This window comes from Engraulis encrasicolus, chromosome 14 (assembly GCF_034702125.1).
Source record: "Engraulis encrasicolus isolate BLACKSEA-1 chromosome 14, IST_EnEncr_1.0, whole genome shotgun sequence".
Lineage (NCBI taxonomy): Eukaryota > Metazoa > Chordata > Actinopteri > Clupeiformes > Engraulidae > Engraulis > Engraulis encrasicolus.
The window spans coordinates 32017059-32029263 of NC_085870.1; the positions used below are offsets into that span (position 1 = coordinate 32017059).

Below are 12205 nucleotides of genomic sequence, written 5' to 3' on the forward strand. Positions count from 1 at the left end.
AACGTGAACACACAACTATACACAATGCACCCATGGGCTCCTGTAACTCAGTACACACATAACACATGCGCGCTCCTCGCAATACATTTCTGCCATGGCAATTGCAGCCAAGTCTGAACTCAAGCTTTTCACACGTCCTGAATTCATCTGAATGTGTGAATGTTCACATGCATGACAAAGAGCAGTCTGTCGCACTGATCTCTTGCAAACACATGAACATGCCCACACACACAGACACACACACTGTTGCACACACTCACACACGCATGCACGCACACAATCTCTCTCTCTCGCTTGAACACACACACACACACACACACACACACACACACACACACACACACACGCACACACACACACACACACACACACACACACACACACACACACACACACACACACACACTTCTCTGTCTCCACAGGCTGTGCTTGGGTTTCAACAATCTGGCTGGACATTAAATAGTTCAGGCAACCTGCGAGAGCAAGGCCATCAGAGAGCAGAGCAAACAGACCAAACAATCCGAAGTCAAACCGAAAGCGCCCACCACAACAACACAGTACATGTTGAAGTGGAAGAGTAACTCTACTACTCCACTACACTATACTCTACTATAACTCTACTCTACTCTACTCAACACTTATTAGAGCAGGACCAACTTCACTCTGCTGAAAAAGTTTCAGATTCAACTCTATCTTCTCTAAATCAACATGAATTGACTCCTCTAAGGCTCAGCTGTGGCTCTAATGGCTGGGCACTGTGTTACTACGCCGGCGACCCAAGTTCGATTCCGGCCTGGGTCGTTTGCCAATACATCCCCATCTCTCTCCCACTCGCTTCCTGCCACCACCTCCAACTGTCCTATCAAGTAAAACAGTATATAAAGAAAATAATTGACTGAATGAGTCTTGATTCAACACTTAAAGAGCAGAATGTAACACTTTCTATTGAGTGTTTTATACTACGGTTTACCACTACTTCACTACTTTAATACTACTTCGTTTTTATACTCTACTTTTCTAGGGACTTTTCCTGGACCCCCAAGAGCCAGGCACGCTGGCGTGACATGAGAGTACCCACCACAACCCTAGTGATGGTCACTCCCTCTCAACGTGTTGAGTTAACGCTGCAAAGATGTACTGTGAAGACTCCCAAAGTAAACCCACTTTGCATGATGAAAACAGCCAACATTGAATTTCAGATTGTCAGGCAAAGACCATACGGCCATATGGTGTATAGCGTATATGGACCGTACCTCATCATGCAAATGCAAACATCCGCATATACCGGCAGCAATGAATAATGAATACTTCTTAGTGGACTTACATGTTCAGCACCAAAATACACATTCATCTTGGTTGCTGGTGTTGATTTAAATGTTGAATTTCATGCTCGCCTTACGTAAGTCTGTCAGACTGGTTATGTAAATTAGCCTGCAAAAGCCAAGAAAATGGTGACGTATTTGTCAACAGGACTTAAAAAAATCTGTTGCTGCACCTTTGATGGATGATGAGCAGCTCAGTGCATCTGTCACTCAGTTTGCTGAAGCTCTTCCACCTCGAGAGAGGAGCCTTAATTTTTTATGAATGCTGCAGGACAACACTCTGGTATGTTCAAAAGAAAAAGGAAGCAGTCCGGGGCTTTCTGTGTGGAGATGTTGTTTTCTTAGAGATCTGTACCCAAGTGGCTGGGTATTGACAACCAGAGATGGGCAGCCTTCCTTCTAATGATGCAATCCAGCAAGAGTTTATTTATTTTCACAATTTTTGTTTTAGTAACTCACCAGAACGGCTCTTAAATCAATGCATACATGCACTACATGGTGTACACAACCAGTTGGACCAATATTAGGTGCCCTCTACCCAGGGCCTTTGGAACTACTAAAGGTGCACTGTATAGGATGGTGGCCAGAGTATGTATTGTAACTATGCTGCTCATTGAAACTGTGCTATCAAAGTTGATCTTTTCATCAATATTTATTAAATAATAAACTAATATTTATCAGTAGGACCAAAGTAAAATAATGAATACTATTTGATGGTGGTGGTAAGTATTTGTGGAAAAGGTAACATTTTTGAATGGGCAGCACGAATTCTGGAAATAAACTACTAAAAATATTACACAGTGCACCTTTAATGTTGAAAGTCACACCATTCACCCAACATTCGTCCCAGCCATAACAGAAAGGTCAGTTTCTTGGGTGGAGTGAGTTTCCGAAACAAAAGGGGCATTCTTGCTTTCTGTTGTAAATCAGGAAATCAAATTTTCCAACTCGTCTTTCTGTGCCAGGTACAGTAGGCTATGACCTAGAGTGTGGAGAACAACAAGCTTTTTAATTAGTTAGGGATATGGGCCAGAGCAGCACTGGCCGCTGCACATTACGCATTGACATCACTCTCCAGAGGGTCTTTGGCTAATGTTGAGGGCAGGGCCACTGACAGCTTTGGCTGGGCCCAGGACAAACTCATCTGAAAGGGCCACCCACCCAATACTCAATTCTGGGCCCCTTATCCCCCGGACCCGGGACAACTGACCCCTTTGTAACCCCTTGTCGGTGTCCCTGATTGAGGGGAGGAATGCCTCCATCTTCCCAAGTGACCTTGTCTGATGCCATCAGCGTCAACCTTGACAGCGACAGCACCTTGAAATGAGTGCAAGTGAAGGCTAACTACCTGGATGTCCTATTCTGCTCCTCTTCACATATGCAGATAGGATGTTTGTGTGTCCTAACAAACATTTGTTTGGAGAACAGATCCGGTTGTGAGATGGCAGGAATAAAAGGGCCGCTGTGTCCTCTGTCCATGAATATTCAAGCTTTCCATTATGCCCGCAAATTTGACTTCAGTTCTACATGTAAACAGGCCTGTTGCTGCCAAACTGACGTGATTTCCCATGAGCACCATTGTGCACTTTCCTTTTTTTAAAGTCAGGTATTGTAGTGTCTAATGAATGACATTGATGTGAAGGACAACTGCAGTGTTTTGCATTGGAACTATAAACAAGAGTAATAATCAGAGATAGCAACCTAAACTAACCTAAACAACCTTTAATGGGCAGTCATGGGTGAGCGGTTAGGGCGTCAGACTTGCATCCCAGAGGTTGCCGGTTCGACTCCCGACCCGCCAGGTTGGTGGGGGGAGTAATCAACCAGTGCTCTCCCCCATCCTCCTCCATGACTGAGGTACCCTGAGCATGGTACCGTCCCACCGCACTGCTCCCCATGGGGCGCCACTGAGGGCTGCCCCCTTGCACGGGTGAGGCATAAATGCAATTTCGTTGTGTGCAGTGTTCACTTGTGTGCTGTGGAGTTCTGTGTCACAATGACAATGGGAGTTGGAGTTTCCCAATGGGCTTTCACTTTTCACTTTCACTAAACTCCTGGGCCAATGCTAGATGTGTTTGGTGCTCCCTGCAGGTGACCCACACACACCACAGGTGGAAAAACCCAGACAAACAGGGAGGGTCATTGTAGTACCTGGCTGTGCCAAACCCCCACTGGGGTGCCAGGTAACAGCTCATGGCAAGGGACTGACTTCTCATTCACCTCTGGGCCTCTCAGTGTCACAAATGCTGGCCTGTTATTTAAAATGTAACAATTTATGTCGATGATGCTTTGGCTGAAAAGGTTGAAAGAACAACCTGAAAGGATGAACAAACTACGTCTCCAACTACCACTAAGCCCAGATTGGTGTGTCCTACTCTCCAGGTTAACGATAAAGGACTGATTACAGAGAATTGGAAAAAAAAAAACGGAAACTGTCATTTCTTCTAGGGACAATAATCGACTTGTTTCCAAAATAGGCTATGTACATGGGCTGACTTTTACCAATTCTGACCTGAATCAATAAAACACAATTCTGTGATCAGCTTTTGCGACTTTCAACATGTCAAGCAGACAATTGGATGTCAATATGTTTGACTCTATGTGTTGAATTAACACTGCAAAATTTACAGAGTGGGTTTAAGCCCTTAAAGTGTTGAAAATGTAGGCTACCTTCTGGTAGGTGACAGGCAAGGCTGTTCAGAAATGAGTCGGCTACATTTACATTCATTCATCCATTCTACAGAACGTTCTGGCTGCTCATTGATTTCACTCGTGCATTCATGCATGTGAAATTCAAACCGTCAATCATTTGCAAATTCAAGGCCTCTGTGATTTCTACATATGAAGTAATGTGGTGCAAACTTTTGCCTTCCTCAGGAGGCAGTTGTTAGTAAAGTGAGAAAAACTCATTATACCCACACAAAAAACAACAAAAAATAAATTAGTTTGACCTGCTGGTTTACCTGTTACTGCATTACACTCACAACACATTTTACTAGAAACCCCTGTAAGAATAAGCAGAAAGATTTTCTTGACACAAGAAGCAAAGAAGAAATGAAGACAACGAAGCATGGCATCCTGGTGACGTAGACTGATGAAGAACCTAGCCTAGCCTAACCACATACAGTACATTGTCATGACAACAACTAAACAATGAACAGGTGCAAAGTTCTTTGGCAGTAACAACTGCAAAGTGATGCAGTAGACCTAAATGTAAAATCTGAATCAATTCTATAGACTCTCAGTCTCAGACAACAACCATACACAATTCTAGAAGGATCCCAATGCCCAAACTGCTCAATGTCCAACAAAACTGTGGTGAATTAGGACATACTGTACAGCAATAGTGTTCTATAGACTATAGACTAATGTTCCTAGACTGCCCTTTAGCAGTTCAATACGTACAGTAAGCCTAGCCTGATTTTCATCGACTTTCAAATCTCGTACCGAGATTCTGGTCTAACCAAGAAGATAACGAATAACCTTTCCAAACGGCATGGTTAACCCACCTCCCTTGGTTTGCAACTGGTCGATCCCAGAAAGGACTGCACCGAAGTTTAAACCAAACATGTTCTTAGTCCCAATAGAATATCTCTGCTTAAACCATGCATCTACCCAGGGCCATTGGAACTGCTCAAAGTTGATTGCTTGGGTGGGTGGAGTTACCCAGCCCAGCGGAGCTCAGAAAGTACTTGAACGAGCTCTTTTACTGACAAATGTCACAGCGCCGAAGGTGTTGTGTCATTAGGAGGGCGTAGCCTGGCTACAGTAGGCCTAGCGCCACTGCAGAGCAGTGTGGTATATCATAAACTGTATGGTAAAAAATCCGCACTCCCGGGTCAATTTCTTGCAGTTTTAATACTGGGTTAGCATGGCAGACAGACAGACGTTTCGGCCTAAGCCTTCTTCAGCGTCTTCAGCGTATATCATAAACTCACAGAGGGTTGGAAAGGGAACCCCTGTACTATTCACCTCATTCCGCCCAGCCCATTTCAATGTTGTCAAACGCTCACAGAATTTCCGGTCTGCTTGTTCTGACCATTTGTCGCCAATGACACCCACTGCACAACCAGAAATCCGAGGAGAACACTGCAAAGCCTACTGTAACCGGTGGATAATAAGGTGAGTACGCACAAACAATGTCTGACAGACGGCTGGATGACAGTTACACTTTCTGTCATTAATAAGCAAGTTCTGAGGGGTGTCTGCACATCAAATTCTATAGGGACTACTCTTTGTTTCTTTACAGCTTGTGTCTCATTTAAACCACAAATCCCTGCAATCCAGGTTCTACAAATACAGTATCACTACCACCGAAGAAGTAAGCACATAGACTTGAGAGAATTGTATACGTTTTCACTTGAAAAGTGAATTGGTAATAAAACAGTTGGCATCACTACATTTCCCTCTCCTCCAGTGGAAATCACAGCTTTTAGCCCTCTCTGTCCTCCACTCAGTGGTAAAAGGAGGCTGTTTAGGGTGGCAGGTGCACAAAAGTGATTGAGTTAGTAGTCAGTCAGCGGAGCATGTGACAGACCAGCGTGTGAGGAGAGACCACGGAGGTCGGCCCACGGAGCACTAACAACGCAAAACAGATGGCATCGCTTTGCTTAGCACCAGGGCCGTTCCACGGTATTTGGGGGCCCTAGACAAAGAGGGCAAAGAGTTTGTTTCAAACTATTGTGACAGCAGCATCATTGCATTTTTCAGTCATTGAATTTAAGGAGGTTATGCCTCCTTCACAGTTGCAATTGGTGTCATCATTGGAATATAAGTACATATCCAGTCATTACCAGGGAGGGCCCTTTCAGCTGGGGGCCCTTGGCAATTGCTTAGTTTGCTCGCCTGGTTGTGACAGGCCTGCTCTGTATCCCGACAGGAAATGCTCCTGAATGGATATCTGCCTGCCTGATGCTGTCGGTAACAGCCTGACTGCGTTCTGTGGTGTGGTGTATCTCTGTCACATTCCCTCAGTTTTCACTTTCACTCAGTTTGCAGTATTAATTTGACACTTTGAGTTGAATTCAACTCTCTTGGTCCTGCTGAAGTACTGTGCCAGTACAAAATTTACTCTGTGCGCTGTTAAAGTTGGGCTGTTTCAGTGTGAGTTGCTGGATTGTATAATGCAAGTGAATGATGCACAAATATAAGCTATTAGCAAAACTCAGATATACTGTATGTCTTTTAGGCAAACCAAAAGATATGTAGTTCATTGTATGTTATCATATAACCATAAACAATGTGTTCTATTCTAGTTTGGATTGCAACATCCAATACATAATAAGGATTAAAAAGTGTAGAAAGTAGAAAGGCAGTATTAATGGTGTAATTCAAGGGAATCTGGAAAATTGTATAAATAATAATAAAAATAGTTTAAAAAAAAAGTCTGGATATGGAAGTTTTTGGATGTTGTGGCTGATGGTTAATGCTTTTTGGAGGGAAACATCACAAAAGGAATGAAACAAAAAGCCTGTGACAGCCCTGTACTATAGTGAGTAAATAAATAAGTATGAATGGCACGCTATTGTTTTCCCTGCCTCTGTACTTAACTGTGTCTGCAGCGCTGCGCTGCGCTGAGTTCAAGCCTTAACAGCAAGCCAGCAATTTTCTCTAAAGACTCCAAAATTAACCCTCTCACATACACTCACAAACAGCAGCGCATCGCAGAAACATAGGCTGCATTCAGGGAAAAAAGACACAAAAAACCTGGAGCACAACAGAATGTTTTGAGTTGAGGTGTACTCAGTTTTGTTTTCTTTGCAGTTATGCCACTGCCTTTATATTACGGAAATGCACCTCTCTGACTGTCTCCATCTCTCTCTCTCTCTCTCTCTCTCTCTCTCTCTCTCTCTCTCTCTCTCTCTCTCTCTCTCTCTCTCTCTCTCTCTCTCTCTCTCGCCCATGCAGTGGCTCTGTGAATGGGATCGTGCATGGAGAAGCCTTTGAACAGGTGAGTGTGCGCGGCGCATGGCTCCTACCTGTTAGATTCCGTAGCCAATTCCCCAGGGACCTGAGAGTGTCCTCGTCCTCCCCTCACCCGCGGACGCACTCGCTCGCTCGCTACACTCACTCACTCGCAAATACACCTAATTAGAACAAGTGCGCTCAGAACACTGGAGAGCCTTCTCCCCCTCTACCACAGCCTCGCTATCTCACACACTCTCTCTCTATCTCTCCCTCTCTCCCTCCCTCTCTCTCTCTCGTTGTAAGTACTTCTCTCTCTCTCTCTCTCTCTCTCTCTCTCTCTCTCTCTCTCTCTCTCCCTCTCTCTCTCTCCCTCTCCATATCACTTTATTGTTATCAATATCTGCTACTTTCCTCATCCCCTCTATCTGGATTTGGTCACTTTATGATGGCTACCCCCACCCCCCTTCATCTCGTGATTCTCTATCTTTTTTCTCTCCCTTCTTTTATCTCATACCCTCTCACAATCTCATTTTCGTCCCCCTTCCGTTTCTCCCTCTCTTTTCTCTCTTTATCCCTCTCTCCATGTATCTCTTTCACACATAGGCTACACACACACACACATAATCTGACCAATCTGTCTCTGATGTTGTTTGTTGCCTAGGTTACGGAGTCCTACATGCACGTATCGGTACAGTACAGTGCGACTTCTTTGCGATGCAGATAGTATGCGAGAGGGAGAGGGAGAAAGGGAGGTAGGGGGAGGGGGGTCAACTGTAAATGCAGCATATGACACAACACAGGGGGACAGAACTGTCACATAATTTCACCCCACTGACTTATTTATGAACATTTGTTGTCCTTGCTGTCTTCTCTGTAGCACTCTATGGAGGCACAGCTCAGCTCAGCTCTGTCCCCGCACTGTGATGTTTTGATGCAGCTTCTTTTTTTCGCCAATTAAATCTTTGCAACAGTTACGAGTTCCTTCATCATAGTTTGAATGCTCTTTATGATGAACTACAAAAGTTTAAGAGGGGGTCATCACCAAAAGGACTGCAAAGGTGTCTGTGTGTCATTGTAGTATGTGTACGATACAGTAGTTGGCTTGAAATGAACAGACCTCCTCCTTTTGCCATATGTAACGGAAGCCAATTAGCAGAGTGTGGCGTGGAATGTTAGCCAGGCAATGCCATCCTATGTACTTCCACCCAAAGATTTTGCCTCTGCACATAGTCTGGCAAAGTCCTCCTTGCTCGGTTTGCTCACGGTTCTGCCAATCAGCAAACAGTTGAGAGTGGTGACGCAGAACACAGCCGCGGAGTCTGTTACCGATTGGTCAAGGTAACACTATTCTCACTTTGGTCTTGTAATTTGTATGCTTTGGCAACACTATGTTTTAGCAGTCATGCTAATAAAGCAAAATTTGAATTTGAATTCAGAACTTCAATGAATTTAAATGGCAGAGTAGGGTCAGACCATCTCCCACCCTCCACGGAGACGGATTCCTCTTAGCTTTTGGCAGACTGTTTGATGGAGTCAACAGTCGGCTTTTCCCCAGGCTAGTAGCACGTTTGTAAACCTCCCTCCCGAAGCCAGTGCGGTAATGCTGGGCTATCGGACCGGCCCTTTAGCTCAGCGGTGTTGTACTGTGCCTCCCATTCTGAACTGATGCGTTGACTAGGAGGTGGCAAGTTTGCGGCCACGGGGGGGACAAACTGTCCGGGAACACCTCGGTTACAATGGTGCCATGACCCAGATGGGAGTGGGGTTTAGGTGGGTCATAACGGAACGGTAACGGAAGTCAACTAGCAGAGTGTGATGTGGAACGTTAGTAAACCTACCTCACGAAAGCCTCGTACGTTGAGCTATCGGACCGGCCCTTTAGCTCAGCGGTATCTCACTGTGCCTCCCATTCCGAACTGATGCGTTGACTGGTAGCAGGTTCGTGGCCCCGAGGGGTACGAACTCTGCGTAAACACCTCCGTTACACTGGTGCCGTGACCCGGATGGGAGTGAGGTTTAGGGGGGTGAGTGTAACGGAAGCTAACTAGCAGAGTGTAGCGTGGAACGCTAGTAAACCTCCCTCCCGAAGCCTCGTACAGTGCAGTAGCGTGGGGCTATCGGACCGGCCCTTTAGCTCAGTGGTATCTTATTGTGCCTCCCATTCCGAACTGATGCGTTGACTAGGAGGTGGCAAGTTCACCCCAAGGGGACCAACTGTGTGTGAACACCTTGGTTACACATACAGTAGCCTAAAACTGCCGTTTGTTTTATGACGGTATAGTGTTGCCTCTAAGTGTTGCCCAAGGCCGTGCAGATGGTAATCCTTGTCTAGCCAAAAAAACAACAACAAGACGTCAGCTGGATTTATTGGCCTCTTGGCACGCATACGACACTACACACCAGCGAACATCCTACCACTGGAGGCCATCACATTAGGCTTTCCCTCACGGAGTGTAATCCCACTCCAAATCTGCGCAGCGAGCGCAGCCTGTGTCCACAGTCCACACGTACAGTAGAACTCAGCTCAGTGGGACTCACAGTTCACACAGTGGTGCCTTTCGCTGAGCCCCGCGCATCAGTGTATCAAGATGAAACTGTTGACTGTGGCGGTATGAATCAAGCACAAGTGAAATATTCATCAATGCCCTCATTTTATATTCCGCTTTAAATTTGCTGTTGCTGGATTAGACAGTCGACGGGGGAGTGGTGCCAGCTGCTTTCAAAAGTGGCCCTTCATCGTGCATCTCGTGTGTGTGTGTGCGTGTGCTTTCGTGTGCACATGTGCGCGTGTATCGTGTGCACATTGCATTTGTTCTGTGCTGCTGTCACATTTTATTTTTGTATCACATTTTTCCCCCCATCCTTACCCCCGCATTTAACACAGTGAACTAGTTTGCATTCTGAAAAAAAGGATTAAATGCTGCAGCCCTGTGCCAGTTTGGGGTATACATCTTAAAATTACAGGAACCAAGCGTATATGTCTAGAAGCACAGTGTGCTAGAGATATTCTTCACTATTGTGCCCCCATCAGTTTCCTCAGTGGAGTCAACCCCTATGCTACACTACTCATGACATGTCAGAGAGGAGCCTTGAGGGAATTGACTGTGGTGTGTCACACTGGATTATTATCGCAAATAAATCCTGAAAAAACTCCCACCCTGCATCTATAGCAAAATATCCCAAGCAAGCATTTGATTATCTCTACATAGGTAAGCTATACGGTGAGGAACATGCATTGCATGGCGCATTCAGTGCCATTAATGAGGACCTCTGGGGATATAGGATCCTGACTTCGGTATGAACCATGTTGTGTTGAGTAGAGAATTTTTGATTTTTTTATGCTCTAGGGATTTGCTTTAGAGGAATTGACGTTTTTGGTTAAGCTGAGGAGGAGCATGAATATCTCAGCTACAGCGTTTGAAGGAAGTCAAATCTCAAATTTATGCCACATGGATAATAGAAAACTGCTAAATAAATGATTTAGTCCTTAACTTTTCTCCAGCACAGGCACACAGTGCTTTCGCAGAGACGAGAAAGGAGTTTTTAGAAACTGTATCTTTGGTGTCTTGAGTAAAAATCATGGGGTTTTGTATGGCTATACAATGTTTGTAAAGTAGGCCTATATTGTTATTTCTGCATGTTTTGATGTAACCACTCTTAATCACCAAATTAAGTTCTAAACCAAGGTAAACTTTGTTTGACTTGCTTGTGACCATCAAAGGTGCCATATGGTGGCTGTTGTACCAAGCCGATTGTAGCACTTTGTTTAACCAAAAATTCAAATAAAAACAATGCATACAGCTAAATGACATGTTCTTTTTTATAAATAAAAAAAACAATAACATAGTGAGCAAAAATATGAATAGTGCAATCATACCTGTTCCCTGTTTGCTGTTAAAAGAACTATCCTCTTGGAACTCTCATAAGGAACACCACCACAAAGCAGAGACCATGCATGGACAAAGGAGATGGTTTATAATAGTAATTTCAGGCAATTAAATGTTATCTTTCACAGAATGAGACTGGATTGCTGCTGGAGTACCCGTGCTCAACAATTGCTCTTGGTCAATAGCTTAATGCAGATCAACTGGGGATTTGTGGAGGGGAGGTGACTGATAAATCAATATCCTTTAATTCTTCACAAAATAAACTTTTTCTCTGTATAGCGCGAGTGTCATGTTGACCATAAGCCATAGGGTGGGATGAGAATAACTTGGCCCACCACCTGCATGGGTATCCTGATAAATACGGTATGCTTTACTGTAAAAGGATTGCTTTAGTCTCAGGCTTTCCGAATGAAATATCTACGGTACGTGAGGAAATATATTATTTTCTGTCCCAATATTTTGTGTAATAACCTCTCGGCGGAGAAGCTGGGTTAAAAAGAACTATGCTTCAATATAACACCGGTAACTTCGGTTCATCAAAGACCACTACAGGTAAACGGGACAAAACACACATTGCATGACACCTGCAATCAAATTACCACCGGGAATCTTAGCTACGTTTTTACGCGCAATATTACATTGCCACATGTCACGAAAACAACGCAATGAACTTACCAACTGACAAATACAACAGCGAAGAGATGTTATCCAGGATTTTCCCTCGTAAAGGTGGGGATAGGCAACTTCGTGAACGGTCCCAATAAACTGCCACGGCAAAAGCACCGTTTGAGGAATAGTCCGCGGTAAGCCACTCTCCTCGCGTTCTTTACCTCACGGAAAAAGCGCGCTAACAGGGGAACGTAAAAGAGGTCTGATCTCTCTCTCTCTCTCTCTCTCTCTCTCTCTCTCTCTCTCTCTCTCTCTCTCTCTCTCTCGTAACATGCGGTAAAGGTGGGATCTATACTCTATAGATATAGCGGGGTAATACTATTGCGGACTATGTACAGGCATTATTTTTTTTACCAATCTGATTTTCTTTTGGGAATCATTTCCAGTCCTCCAGGGCATACGAGACTTTTGTGAAGTGAT

The 12205-nt window shown here is 44.6% G+C and overlaps 1 protein-coding gene across 1 annotated transcript in view; it reads right to left on the minus strand.

Annotated features, from left to right (window-relative positions):
* Positions 1-11836, minus strand: part of camkva (CaM kinase-like vesicle-associated a) — a 32447-nt gene extending 20611 nt beyond the window's left edge. The window contains exon 1 of the mRNA XM_063216650.1: positions 11792-11836. The gene's annotated coding sequence lies outside the window, so the exon portion shown is untranslated. The remainder of the gene's footprint in view (positions 1-11791) is intronic.
* Between the last annotated feature and the right edge of the window lie 369 nt (positions 11837-12205).